Here is a 12,985-nt window from a genome sequence, read left to right on the forward strand (position 1 = left end):
AACTCTCTCTCTCTCTCTCTCTCTCTCTCTCTCTCTCTCTCTCTCTCTCTCTCTCTCTGATGAGATAAATGAAATGCCTCAAGTCTCATATTAGCCTTCGTATAAAGTCAAGACGTTCCGACCAAGATACAGAACAACAAATATCACAAAAAATAAAGATTTTATGACAAAGTACCGAGTGAGAGCCATGAAACTGACCTTCCCAAACGTCGACCTACTTCCTTTGTCGACACTGAAGACCTTTTGTTGGCAGATTTGAGGTCAGAAAATATTGACGAAGAAATAGCCATTTCTCTTCTGCGTCAACTGATGCATCCAAATAAAAATGATCTTTTTCATTCTTTCTCTAAATCATTCAGCTGAAAACTCTTATGGACAGGCTCATTAGGCTATAATAAGCCCGAGTGTGGCCCCACCGCCCTGCAAAGAAAGGCAGGTTATAGGAAAAGGTACGAAATAAATAAGAGGGGGTAGAATTTAAGATCGATGCACCGGAGATTCAGGAGTCGCAAGCAGTAAGCAGGAATGAACAGAGCTACAGAGCAGGGAAATAAAGGTGAATGGGGGAAAACTTTGTCAAGGCTCTGTGAAAAAAGGGAAAATTAACAGAGGTTCTGTCAGTCTATGGAAAGTTAGGGGGGGCTCTGAAGAAATAGAGAAAACTAAAAGAAGGTTCTGCCAGGACAGGAAAACTAAAAGGAGGTTCTGTCAGAACAGGAAAACTAAAAGTAGGCTCTGTCAGAATAGGAAAACTAAAAGTAGGCTCTGTCAGAACAGGAAAACTAAAAGTAGCTTCTGTGAGAACAGGAAAACTAAAAGTAGCTTCTGTGAGAACAGGAAAACTAAAAGTAGGCTCTGTCAGAACAGAAACACTAAAAGAACTCTGTCAGAACAGAAACACTAAAAGAACTCTCTGTCAAAATATGGAAAACTAAAAGAAGGTTCTGTCTGTGTAGGGAAAGCTAAGAAGGCTCTGTGCAAATAAGGAAAACTAAAAGAAGGTTCTGTCAGTACAGGAAACTAAAAGAAGGGTCTGTCAAAATAAGGAAAGGTTAGATGGGCTCAGTGGAAGAATGGAAAACTCAAAGAATGCTCTGTCAGTATAGAGGAAGCTTAAAGAAGGCTCTCTCAGTTTAATGAAAACCAAGAGATGGCACTGTGGAAGCAGGGAAAACTGAAAGGCTCTGTCAAAATAAGGAAGGCTAAAGTGGCTCTTGTTAAAATATGGAAAAATAAAACGAGGCTCTGTCAGTGTAGTGAAAACTAAGAGGGGCTCTGTGAAAACATGAAAAAAAAGGCGGCTTTGTCAAAATAGGTAACTGTAACAGAGGCTCTGTCTGAACAGGGAAACTAATAAGGTGAGCTAAGGCAAGGCTCTGTGAAAATAAGTAATACAGAAGAAGCATCTGAGTAAAAGAGGGGAAAACTACAGCACGGTTTCCAAATGGGGAAAACTAGAAGTAGTCTCTGACAAAATGGCAGAAACTAAAAGGACTCTCTGGCAAAATAGCAGAAAGTAAAATAAATCTCTGACAAAACAGCAGAAAGTAAAATAAATCTCTGACAAAACATCAGAAACTAAAAGAAGTCTCTGACAAAATAGCAGAAACTAAAAGAAGTCTGACAAAATAGCAAAAACTAAAAGAAGTCTCTGACAAAATAATAGAAACTAAAAGAAGTCGCTGACAAAACAGCAGAAACTAAAAGAAGTCTCTGACAAAATAGCAGAAACTAAAAGAAGTCTCTGACAAAACAGCAGGGAGTAAAAGAAATCTCTGACAAAATGGCAGAAACTAAAAGGAGTCTCTGACAAAATAGCAGAAACTAAAAGAAGTCTCTGACAAAACAGCAGAAACTAAAAGAAGTCTCTGACTAAACATCAGAAACTAAAAGAAATCTCTGACAAAACATCAGAAACTAAAAGAAGTCTCTGACAAAATAGCATAAACTAGGACGACTCTCTGATAAAATAGAAGAGAGTAAAAGAAGTCTCTGACAAAATAGTAGAAACTAGTAGTCGTCTCTGACAAAACAGCAGAAACTGAAAGAAGTCTCTGACATAATAGCAGGAACTGTAAGAAAGTTCTGTGCTTAAAGGAAAGCGAACAGATTTCAAAGCCGGGACCAACAGTGACCCATAAAGAGAGAGAGAGAGAGAGAGAGAGAGAGAGAGAGAGAGAGAGAGAGAGAGTTACAACAAGGACAAGAAAGTTCCCTCAAGAGGGGCTTATGGTTACGTAAGACTCAACAGAGAAAATATTGTTCAACTTTTTTTTTCCTTTTTAAAAGTTTTTCTTTGAGTAAAGACACATAGGACGGGTTGCTTACAGTAACCCTTTTCTTGCCCAGGCCGGAGAAGGAAGGAAGACACAGAACTCCCGCCTCTTTGAAGAGAAAAGGTTATTCTAATTCAGGGAAAACAGAAGATGGAAGTGAATTCCAAACTTGGAGGTGAAAGAAAATATTGTCACTGAACTTTGCAATAACTCACGTAGACATATAAAGTGAATATTGTCCTTTACATATATATATATATATATATATATATATATATATATATATATATATATATGACTAATGGTAGCTCCGTGATATCGACGGAGCCTTCCACTACTTGGTCCCAAGTTCAGATAGATTCCACTTAAGTGGTGGAGTGGTAAAGTGCTCAGCTGATGACAGCTGGGACCAAGTTCGCTCCCCTTGACAGCTCCCAGCTGCAAAGGGTCTGGCTCTTGCTGGGTTCACGATAAAAAGGAGTGAGGCTAGCAACCTCACTCTATGAAGACTTGTTGAGGTACCAGTAGATTGTATATTGAGATTTTTTATATTTCAGAATCAATTTTATTGTCAAATTAGGTCACCTTAGGCATATAACCCCACCTCCCTCCCAGTCCAACACACAGAGAATTAGACAGAAATCCATCTGTCATTTCCCTGAGGCGTTCCTTGAACCGTCACAGACAGAACAGACAAAAAAAAAAAAAAAAAAAGAGATTCCCAGATCCACAGCTATAGAGATATCTGTCTTGAACCCCAAAACCAGGCACTCTCTGGCCCATAATTCTCAATTCACAACTTCCATCGAAAATTCCCGGATCCAGATCTATAGATAGAACCATCTTGAACCCCAAACCAGGCACTCTCTGGCCCTTAATCCCCAACTCACAAAATTCCATCGAAGATTCTCAGATCCCGATCTATAGATAGATCCATCTCGAACCCCAAACCAGGCACTCTCTGGCCCACAATCCCTAACCCACAAAAAAAAGTCCAATCGAAATTTACCAAAGTGTTTCAGACAGACAAACGCAAAGTCATGGCGTGCAAACACCCCTCGTTCGAGCCTTGCTGACGGAGCTAAATAATGCACATTTTCGCAAAAGAGTTGCGGGGCGGGGGTGGGGGGGGGGGGGATTTGGCAAAAGCAATTGCGACGTTATTGCATTCAATATCACACGCCAATAACTAATGGAAAATGACAAAATAACGGCATATCAAATAATGGGCGTTAGGCGTTATTGAAAAGTATAGATCTTTTCGTTGTCATATAGATGTGTATATATATATATATATATATATATATATATATATATATATATATATATATATATATATATATATATATATAATGTCACGATAACCGTCAAATACCGCAAAGTAGAATCCTGAATTCAAGATCTTATAATAATAATAATAATAATAATAATAATATAATAATAATAATAATACGAGTAACCTTAAGAAGACAATAAAGTCAGCTTTCATTTATCAATATCTAATAATAATAATAATAATAATTACTAGATTTTCAACTGAAATCCTCAGTGGCTAAAATAAATGACTGAAAATAAATACGAAAATATTCTAATACCAAAACCAATAATAAAAATTCATCTATAAATTGCAGATTCGACCATCCTATAGAGACAGTGACAAGTGAATCAGTGAAATTAAATAATATCTATACCTTAAAGAATATGAATAAATATCAATAGCCCTGTATTAATGGCGACACATTAACCGTGGTAAAAACGCAAACGAATATATTCTTCAATAAAATGGCGCAATAACCCTAAACTGAGCGCCATTACAGCTATAAAATACCAATAGATTTGCTATTGATAAAAGGAGAGAGAGAGAGAGAGAGAGAGAGAGAGAGAGAGAGAGAGAGAGAGAGAGAGAGAGAGAGAGAGAATGAATCCAGGTTAAGTAACTCAGTCATTTTTCACATTTATTTATCTCTTATAGTTTTGCCTGGATACAATATATATATATATATATATATATATATATATATATATATATATATATATATATATATATATATATATATATATATATACATACATATAAATATATACATATATATATACATATATATATATATATATATATATATATATATATATATATATAATCAACACACAATCACGTGTGGAACAGAAATAAAATTCTGAGTCACACCAGGATCGAACCCAGGCCATTAATTTGAAAGACCTGGGTTCGATCCCGATGTGAGTTAGAAATTTTATGTGCATGTATAATATATATATATAATATATATATAAATACACCTATCTGATCGAAAGTCCTCCAGAACGTTCTACAATTCCCTGACAAGAACCCCCCCCCAAAAAAAAACTTATTTTTCTCATATCAAAGGAATAGATTAACAAAAAAAATATAAAAAAAAACCCTTCAGTCACAAATGGACGAACGTGTTCCCGGACATTTCGCCCGCTACCCCATTGTGTCTTGAGCTGATAAATATCGGAGGTCGATCATCGGATATTCGACGGTGCTTTGGATTCGCGTCGACCAGAAAAGAACGCAGTTGTTGAACCTCTGTTCATCTTTCCGCTTTCACAGCTTCGATTAGAAATATTGAATACCTGCTTCATCTTTTTTGTCTATTCTTTTATTCTAAGAGATTGCAGTGTTATTATTGTTATTATTATTATTATTATTATTATTATTATTATTATTATTATTATTATTATTATTATTATTATTCAGAAGATGAACCCTATTCATATGGAACACGCCAACCATTGGCTTGAAATTTAAACTTCCAAAGAATATGGCGTTCATTTGAAACGCGGCAAAAGAAGACCATTTATTAGAAAATTTAAAAAAATTACTTACCAAATTAATACATAAATATATAAAAATGAAAATAAATTATTAAAATACAAGGAGAATTGTTTTAGAGTGGTAACTCATTGTACCATCGCTTGGACTGTCCCACAGTCCAACGGCGTGAGGAATAAAGGACTTCTGGAACTGTTGGAGAAGTTGGACAGCGAGACAAAACATTCATTCCATATTGGTGCTTCTGCTGTTCAGCGAATCAGGTCCCTCTCGGCAGGAAAGGGGGATCAGGGATCAATTGTGACTGTGAGAGATTTCTGTTTAAATTACAATTTATGAAAAATATATGGTTTTAACAGGAAAACTCGACTCCTGGGTAAATATATCCCAAACGCATTTTAATTGTCGTGGATGAATCTCCTGTGCAAGAAACTTCCACAATATGAGCTGCGTCATGCAATTTCACTTAAGGCTCATCAGTGTCACGTTGAACGCACCTACGACACAGTACAGCTTACCAATGTCCTGTACGAATTGTTAAGCTTTCTGTGTACTATGGACCTTTCTTTGAGAGAGAGAGAGAGAGAGAGAGAGAGAGAGAGAGAGAGAGAGAGAGAGAGAGAGAAAGCATACCTTAGTTTAACCAGACCACTGAGCTGATTAACAGCTCTCCTAGGGCTGGCCCGAAGGATTAGATTTATTTTACGTGGCTAAGAACCAATTGGTTGCCTAGCAACGGGACCTACAGCTTATTGTGGAATCCGAACCACATTATAGCGAGAAATGAATTTCCATCACCAGAAATAAATTTCTCTTATTCTTCATTGGCCGGTCGGAGATTCGAACTCGCGGCCAGCAGAGTGCTAGCTGAGAAAGGAAGAGAGAGAGAGAGAGAGAGAGAGAGAGAGAGAGAGAGAGATACTACACATGTAAATGCATACATATGACATCCATGTATTACATTATAACTTTCAGTGAAACCACTTCGACCAAATGCATACTTAAAGCATATGTGTCTAAATAAACACATTCAACATCGGTATACACACACATAACACAAGTCTGATAACATTAATAACACAATGTTCATTTTATACACTCCAACATCCGAACCACATTCGACATTGATACTCTTAAGATACGAGGATTATTCAGACGGTAAAAATATTTCAAATGAAGCTATATTTTTGGTTTACAAGACGTTACTTATGATATGCGAATCTGAGGACACTTCAGATAGGGGAAAATGCCAGTATTTTATGATTAGAATAGGAAAAATGCCCAGATAATACTCGTTTCACGTGAATGCATGTAGTCAATATTCTTTCCTTGAGGAACCAAATTTCCACGGATATTCCAGGGGGAGAGAAGAAGAAGAAGAAGTGGAGGAAGAAGAAGAAGAATTTCCATGACTATTCCAGGGAAGAAGAAGAAGAAGAAGAATTTCCACGACTATTCCAGGAAGAAGAAGAAGAAGAAGAAGAAGAAGAAGAAGAAGAAGAAGAAGAAGAAGAAGAAGAAGAGGAAGAAGAAGAAGAAGAATTTCCACGACTATTCCAGGAAGAAGAAGAAGAAGAAGAAGAAGAAGAAGAAGAAGAAGAAGAAGAAGAAGAAGAAGAAGAAGAAGAAGAAGAAGAATTTCCACGACTATTCCAGGAAGAAGAAGAAGAAGAAGAAGAAGAAGAAGAAGAAGAAGAAGAAGAAGAAGAATTTCCACGACTATTCCAGGAAGAAGAAGAAGAAGGAGAAGAAGAAGGAGGAGAAGAAGAAGAAGAAGAAGAAGAACTTCCACGACTATTCCGGGAAGACGAAGAAGTAGAAAAAGAAGAAGAATAATTTCCACGACTATTCCCGGTAAGAAGAAGAAAAAGAAGAAGAAGAAGAGGAAGAAGAAGAAGAAGGAGGAGGAGGAGGAGGAGGAGGAGGAGGAGGACCAAAACAAAACGGGAAGGAAGACATCGCAGCAGAGAGAGAGAGAGAGAGAGAGAGAGAGAGAGAGAGAGAGAGAGAGAGAGAGAGAGAGAGAGAGAGAGAGAGAGAGATTAGCAAATACTTCTGAGGAAACCACACTCCTGATGAGATGAGGAAAGCGAAAATTTCACCTTTTTCTAGATAACTTCATATTTATTCTGCCTGAAACGTCCTCATTATTGAGTATAAACTTTTAAGAAACAATTTACTTCAGGAAAGTCTACGAATAAATTTCTCTCATCCAGATTTATGCACGAATCACAGTTTAAGTGAATATAGGAAGTTCTTGAAAAAATAACAAATAACATTTTTGTTATCTGATAACACTTCTGGGAATTTATTCCCTAAGAACATACCTGAATTTATTGTAATAAAAACCACTGTGGCCGAAGAATAAATTCCTTACGATAAATTATATCCAAAACACAAGTAATATGAATAAATTTATTATATTTAACTACACAGATCGACAATAGTCTTCTTCAGGTTATCTGTAAGTTTTTTTTGTGGGGGGGGGGATAAGGTTGCTAGCCCCATACCCCTCTCCAGACTTGCACAGCGAGTTTGCAACAGAAATAAACTAAAAGAATTCCGGCCTTCTTCGGAAATCGAACCCGTGATCTTTATATATATATATATATATATATATATATATATATATATATATATATATATATATATATATATATATATATATAAGTATATGTGTATGTTAATTCCAGAAATTAACATCAAACTAACCAAAGGTCGACTATAAAAGACATTGAAGAACTGCTCATCGCAATTTTGATTCAAAATTGAAAATGGCGATTATACAAAAACCACAAAGATATGTAAACGATTTCTTCAAGTTGTTTCCAGAACATCACGAAGAAATAAAACAAACTAGTTTTACCCTCAAATAACTAAGATCTCTCTGACCTGGTGTAAACGGTTCTAAAACTAGGCCAGTGGGACCGTAGAGATATTGTCCTTTTGTAGCCCAGGCCGGGACAAAGCACGGATGAGGAGACTCAAGTCAGGAAGGAAACAGCAGACTAGCTCTTCAGTCTCAAACAGGAAACAGTCTAATCCACACCTACTCATTTCCGTCAGCCATATTGGCACTCCCAGGAAACCCATCTTGCCAGCCCCTACGGAGGGTGGGTGTTGGGGGGGGGGGGTTCTAGAACCCAAGGTTAAAAGAGCCCATGCCCCTAGGAAAGTGATTTTATAAATATATCTTTCCAAAAAATAAATATCATTTCCGAGAAGTATTATCATCTAAAATGAGTGATTTAGAAGTAGAGATATCATACAATGACTCGAATCTGGATATTTCGATATTTTCGTGGGATGTGAATATGAATTATTAATGGGCTTGGCTCCTCAACTTCCCGTAAGGATCAGAAGAGGAGTCTACTGTGTGTGTGTGTGTGTGTGTGTGTGTGTGCTCGAGATATATCAACAAGATGTAGACAGGTTTCGGCGAAATTTAGTGGACTGGTGGGCCACTGGCCAAGAGAGACATTTGCCTTGATTTTTGGAAGGTTCTGGGGAAGACCGTGGTATGGGGATATCCTTTATATATATATATATATATATATATATATATATATATATATATATATATATATATATATATATATATATATATATATATATATATATATATATATATATATATATATTATATATATTGTCAGGAAAACTCCAGATGACTCTCTCATACCTAAAGATATTCATTTACAAACAGACAAAATTAACACTGTATATCTTTACACATTGGGAATAACTTTTCACCCAAAATGAATTACATCTTAATAAACATATTACCCAAATATTAACAAAACTTAGAAAACGACCTATTATAGAATAGTCGGCTTAATTCAGAAGCCAAGTTACGGAATTTAAGCTAAACAGGAAACACGTAAGTGCCGAACTCAGCCTTCATCTCCCTCGATGGCCGAATGCATAAAGCTGACTGCTGACCATGTACCAAACCCTAAAATGTTGGGGTTCGGACAGACTAATTGCGACCATGACATTCAACTTTCTTTGAGTCTAAATCCTTCACAAGTACAGTGAACTGTATATGAATGGATATTCATAACTTTATATATATATATATATATATATATATATATATATATATATATATATATATATATATATATATATACAGAGGCATTTACTTAATACTGCATAGGCACTCCTCCACGAAAGCTTGGTCCGCTATGCACTGCGTCAGTGCATACATTACGCTTGCAATGCACCAGATTACTTTCAAACTTTGTGAAGCATCTTACCTTCTTAAAAACTCCATTAGGAAAATATATATAAATATATATATATATATATATATATATATATATATATATATATATATATATATATATATATAAGCCCAATTTAACTTTAAAAAAAGATATTGTTAACTCAAGAACAAACGACAGAAAAGAATTAAATAAAATAAGATCAATCACAAATAAAATTATAAATACGTGTTTATGCATACAAGCGCATATGCACATTAACACCATGCACAAAGTTATACACTCCCCTAAATGAGATATTTCTCAAGTGACACCAAAGAATTTGTTTGCTAAGCAACACACCTGTCCGCCATGACAAGCCTGGCGTCACGGATTAAAAGGTCAACGTTGTCAAAATGTAAAGAGAAAAAATTTAAAAAGCTAAACTTTCAAAGTACTGATTCTATCGAACTGAACTGAACTGAATATAGAACTTAGGCCACAGGCCAAGCACTGGGACCAACGAGGTCATTCAGCGCAGAGACGGAAACTGACCTTTGAAAGGTGTAACAGGGTTTTTTGCAGTTGCACTATGAATCATTTGTCAGGAGAGAGGAATGTGAAAGAAGGTACAATAAAGATGTTGCAACTAGGGACCTAAGGAAGGCACGTTGCAAAGAACCTTAAGTCACGCTTACAGTGCACCGCATGAGGTTTGAAGCCCCCCCAACCACCCTTTCCCCCTTTACTTTCTCTTTCGAAAGTGGCGAGTGGACACTGCGTCTGCATAATGTTCCTGTTGGTTTCCCAGGTCGCGGGATGGCGTGTTTGTGGGAGGGAGGAAACGGGACTCTAATTTGCTTTTATGTTGGGAAGAAGGAACTGAATGTGCAACAAGTTTTCAAGTCACAGTGATGAGGAAATATTTTCTTGACTTATTTTTTTATGTCTTATTCGCATTTCGGAGAAATGTTGTCACAAGACTTAGGAAAAATAGAGGATTAAGTTTTATTTATATTTTGCTATCACAGGATTTAGTTGTTTAGTTTTGTGGTGATGTCAGTTTTAATATTCCTGGAATTCTTGAGGTATTCGACAAAATTTAGTGGACTGTCAGATCATAATTGTGTGCTTAGGCATAGCCACACAAACAAACACACACACAAGTGAATACAAACAGGAAAACTCAAATGAATCATGATTAATGACTTAATACGAATTCGTCCACGTCTCTCCAAGTCCCACAATTCTGGTTTGTCAGTCAATCAACTTAAGTCAAATATTTCGAGTGCATTCCAGGAACATTAAAATGGACGTCAATGCCACACGGAACTGAATAACTAAATGCTATAATAAAAATATGAATATAAGAATTAGAGATCAGCATGTTTTTCCTAAGTCTTCTCTTTGTACAGTTTCCTTGAAGTTTGTCAACAAAACATTTTATCATAATCTCTGCGACTTGACAATCTTTCTTTTTCAGTTCCTTGTGCCCCACACGAAAGCAAACTGGAGTCTGTCGGAATATAAAAGGGAACTCGCTCCCTCGAAGGACCCGGGAACCGACCAATTCAAAAAGGGACTGAACTGACTCACTGACTTTCACTGATTCTGACTGACTTAGTGACTTTTTTACTGACTTACCTCGCAAAGACAGAACAGTCGTCGAAGCGGCAACACTTCCGTGGTGCCTCTTGGTCGCTAATCCTCCTCGCTCCGACGAGGTCAAAAAAAAAAAAACACCCTCGAGTTTGCGAGGCGACGGCGGCAGAAGTTGTAGAAGTGACCCACCCCCCAAAATAAAAATAAAAAAAAAGTAATTATCCAACAGAGGGCAACAGCTGGAATCACATCACTAACCATCTCTCAAATCATCACATCATCACATCACCAAAACAGCGAGCGCAATCGTTGGAACGACGGCGCGACTGGCCAATCGGTTTGATTTGGGAAATCTTCCCTTTTTATTTTTAAGATTTTTCTTTATTTTCACGTTTTCCTCAGAGGTACTGATCGTTGTTCCAGAACGACTCCTCCCGCATGTCGTGGTCGTCGAACGTAGAGGCGGGGGCGGGGGCCGCCTCTCTCAAGAAGTCAGTCGTTGTTGTTGGTCGTCTCGCACGGACCTCGGAGCGACTGACTAACCACGGCGCCGGTCCCTTGGGGACTACTGACGAAGAGCAAGGCGGGAAGGCGTGACGACTCACATCTGACCGCTCTGAATATTTGGAGGCAAAATATGATATTATTAATAATTATTATCATTGATTAGTATGATTATTATTGTGGACGCACAAGACACCACCACTGCGGGCCACCTCCTCAGCCATCACTGTACCATCAAAATCATCATGAAAATCATCATCATCAAAATCATCTTCATTATTAAAATCATCAAAATCATCACACAACCTTCAAATCATCATATTTCTTTTTTCATCTCCAGAAACGAACACAATGAACATTATCACCACCTTCATTGCACCATCATCATCATCATCATCATCATGATCATGATCACACCGGCTTCTTCTTCATCATCATCATTTCATCATTATCATCATCATATCACCACCGGAGACGTCGGCTGCCTCTGCTTCTTCTTCATCATCATCATCATCTTCATCATCATTTTTATTATCGCCACCTCCTCCTCCTCGTCCTCCTCCACCTCCTACCCCCCCCCGGGGCAGGGCAGGGTCAGGGCCGAGGGCCGGCCGAGTGCCAGGGCGTTGATCGGGGCATAGGGCAGCTGAGCGGCTGACCGCCGGGATTTAAAAGGAGGTGAGAGAGAGAGAGAGAGGGAGAGGGGACCAAAACACCGCCACGGTCGGCACCAGCCTTTCGACACCGAGTGCCGGGAGGGACTCTGGCGAAGCCACCCGGAGCCTCCTCCAACACCAACACCACCACCAACACTTCCTCCTCCTCCTCCTCCTTCCTCCTTCCTCCTCCGCCATCCTCCATCCCTCCTCCTCCTCCGCCACAAGGACCCACACCAGTAATAGTGGTGATGGCAATAATATTATCAATAAAAACAAGACCATACCAAGCGAATCACCATCTCCAACACCAACACTTCCTCCTCCATCCTCCTCCTTCCTCCTCCTCCATCCTCCACCCTCCTCCTCCTCCTCCGCCACAAGAACCGACACCAGTAATAGTAGTGATAGTTATAATATTAATATCAAGCAAATCAGCATCTCCAACATCACCAACAACGCCAACACTTCCTCCTCCACCCTCCTCCTCCTCCTTCCTCAACCCTCCTCCCACTTTCTCCTCCTCATTCTCCACCACAAGAACCCACACCAGTAATAGTAGTGACAGTAATAATATTAACATCAGCAAAAACAGTAATAATATTAACATCAGCAAAAACAAAGCAAATCAGTTTCTCCACCAACACCGCCAACAAATAAACCTCTCCCCTCCTCCAACTTTCGCGACTCCCTCCACCACATGAACCAGCAGCAACAGACATGCTCCCCCTCCCCTCCTCCCTCCCCACAAACCAGCTACCAGAAACTACCACTACCAGCAGCAGCAACAGCAGCAGTAGTAGTAGTCATAGCAGAAGTAGGAGTTTCACCAAGGACGAAAAGAAAAACAGCAATAAAAGAGGGGGGAGGGAGAGACTCCTCCTCCTCCTCCTCCTCCTCCTCCTCCTCCCCCAGGGGTGCCACAAC

The 12,985-nt window shown here is 38.4% G+C and overlaps 1 protein-coding gene across 25 annotated transcripts in view; it reads right to left on the reverse strand.

Annotated features, from left to right (window-relative positions):
• The window catches only part of LOC136830021 (glutamate-gated chloride channel-like), a 376,171-nt gene that overhangs the window by 224,092 nt on the left and 139,094 nt on the right, over positions 1-12,985 (reverse strand). Inside the window, exons 1-2 of one of the 25 annotated variants that reach the window (XM_067089216.1) lie at positions 11,771-12,785; positions 10,941-11,514 (exon numbers count right to left, since the gene is read on the reverse strand). The exons of 22 other annotated variants lie outside the window; for them this stretch is intronic. The gene's annotated coding sequence lies outside the window, so the exon portion shown is untranslated. Of the gene's footprint in view, positions 1-10,940; positions 12,786-12,985 lie in introns of those variants that run through there. 2 more of the 25 variants (XM_067089214.1, XM_067089234.1) reach the window with 2 other exon arrangements.

Source organism: Macrobrachium rosenbergii, chromosome 45, assembly GCF_040412425.1.
Source record: "Macrobrachium rosenbergii isolate ZJJX-2024 chromosome 45, ASM4041242v1, whole genome shotgun sequence".
NCBI classification, from domain to species: domain Eukaryota; kingdom Metazoa; phylum Arthropoda; class Malacostraca; order Decapoda; family Palaemonidae; genus Macrobrachium; species Macrobrachium rosenbergii.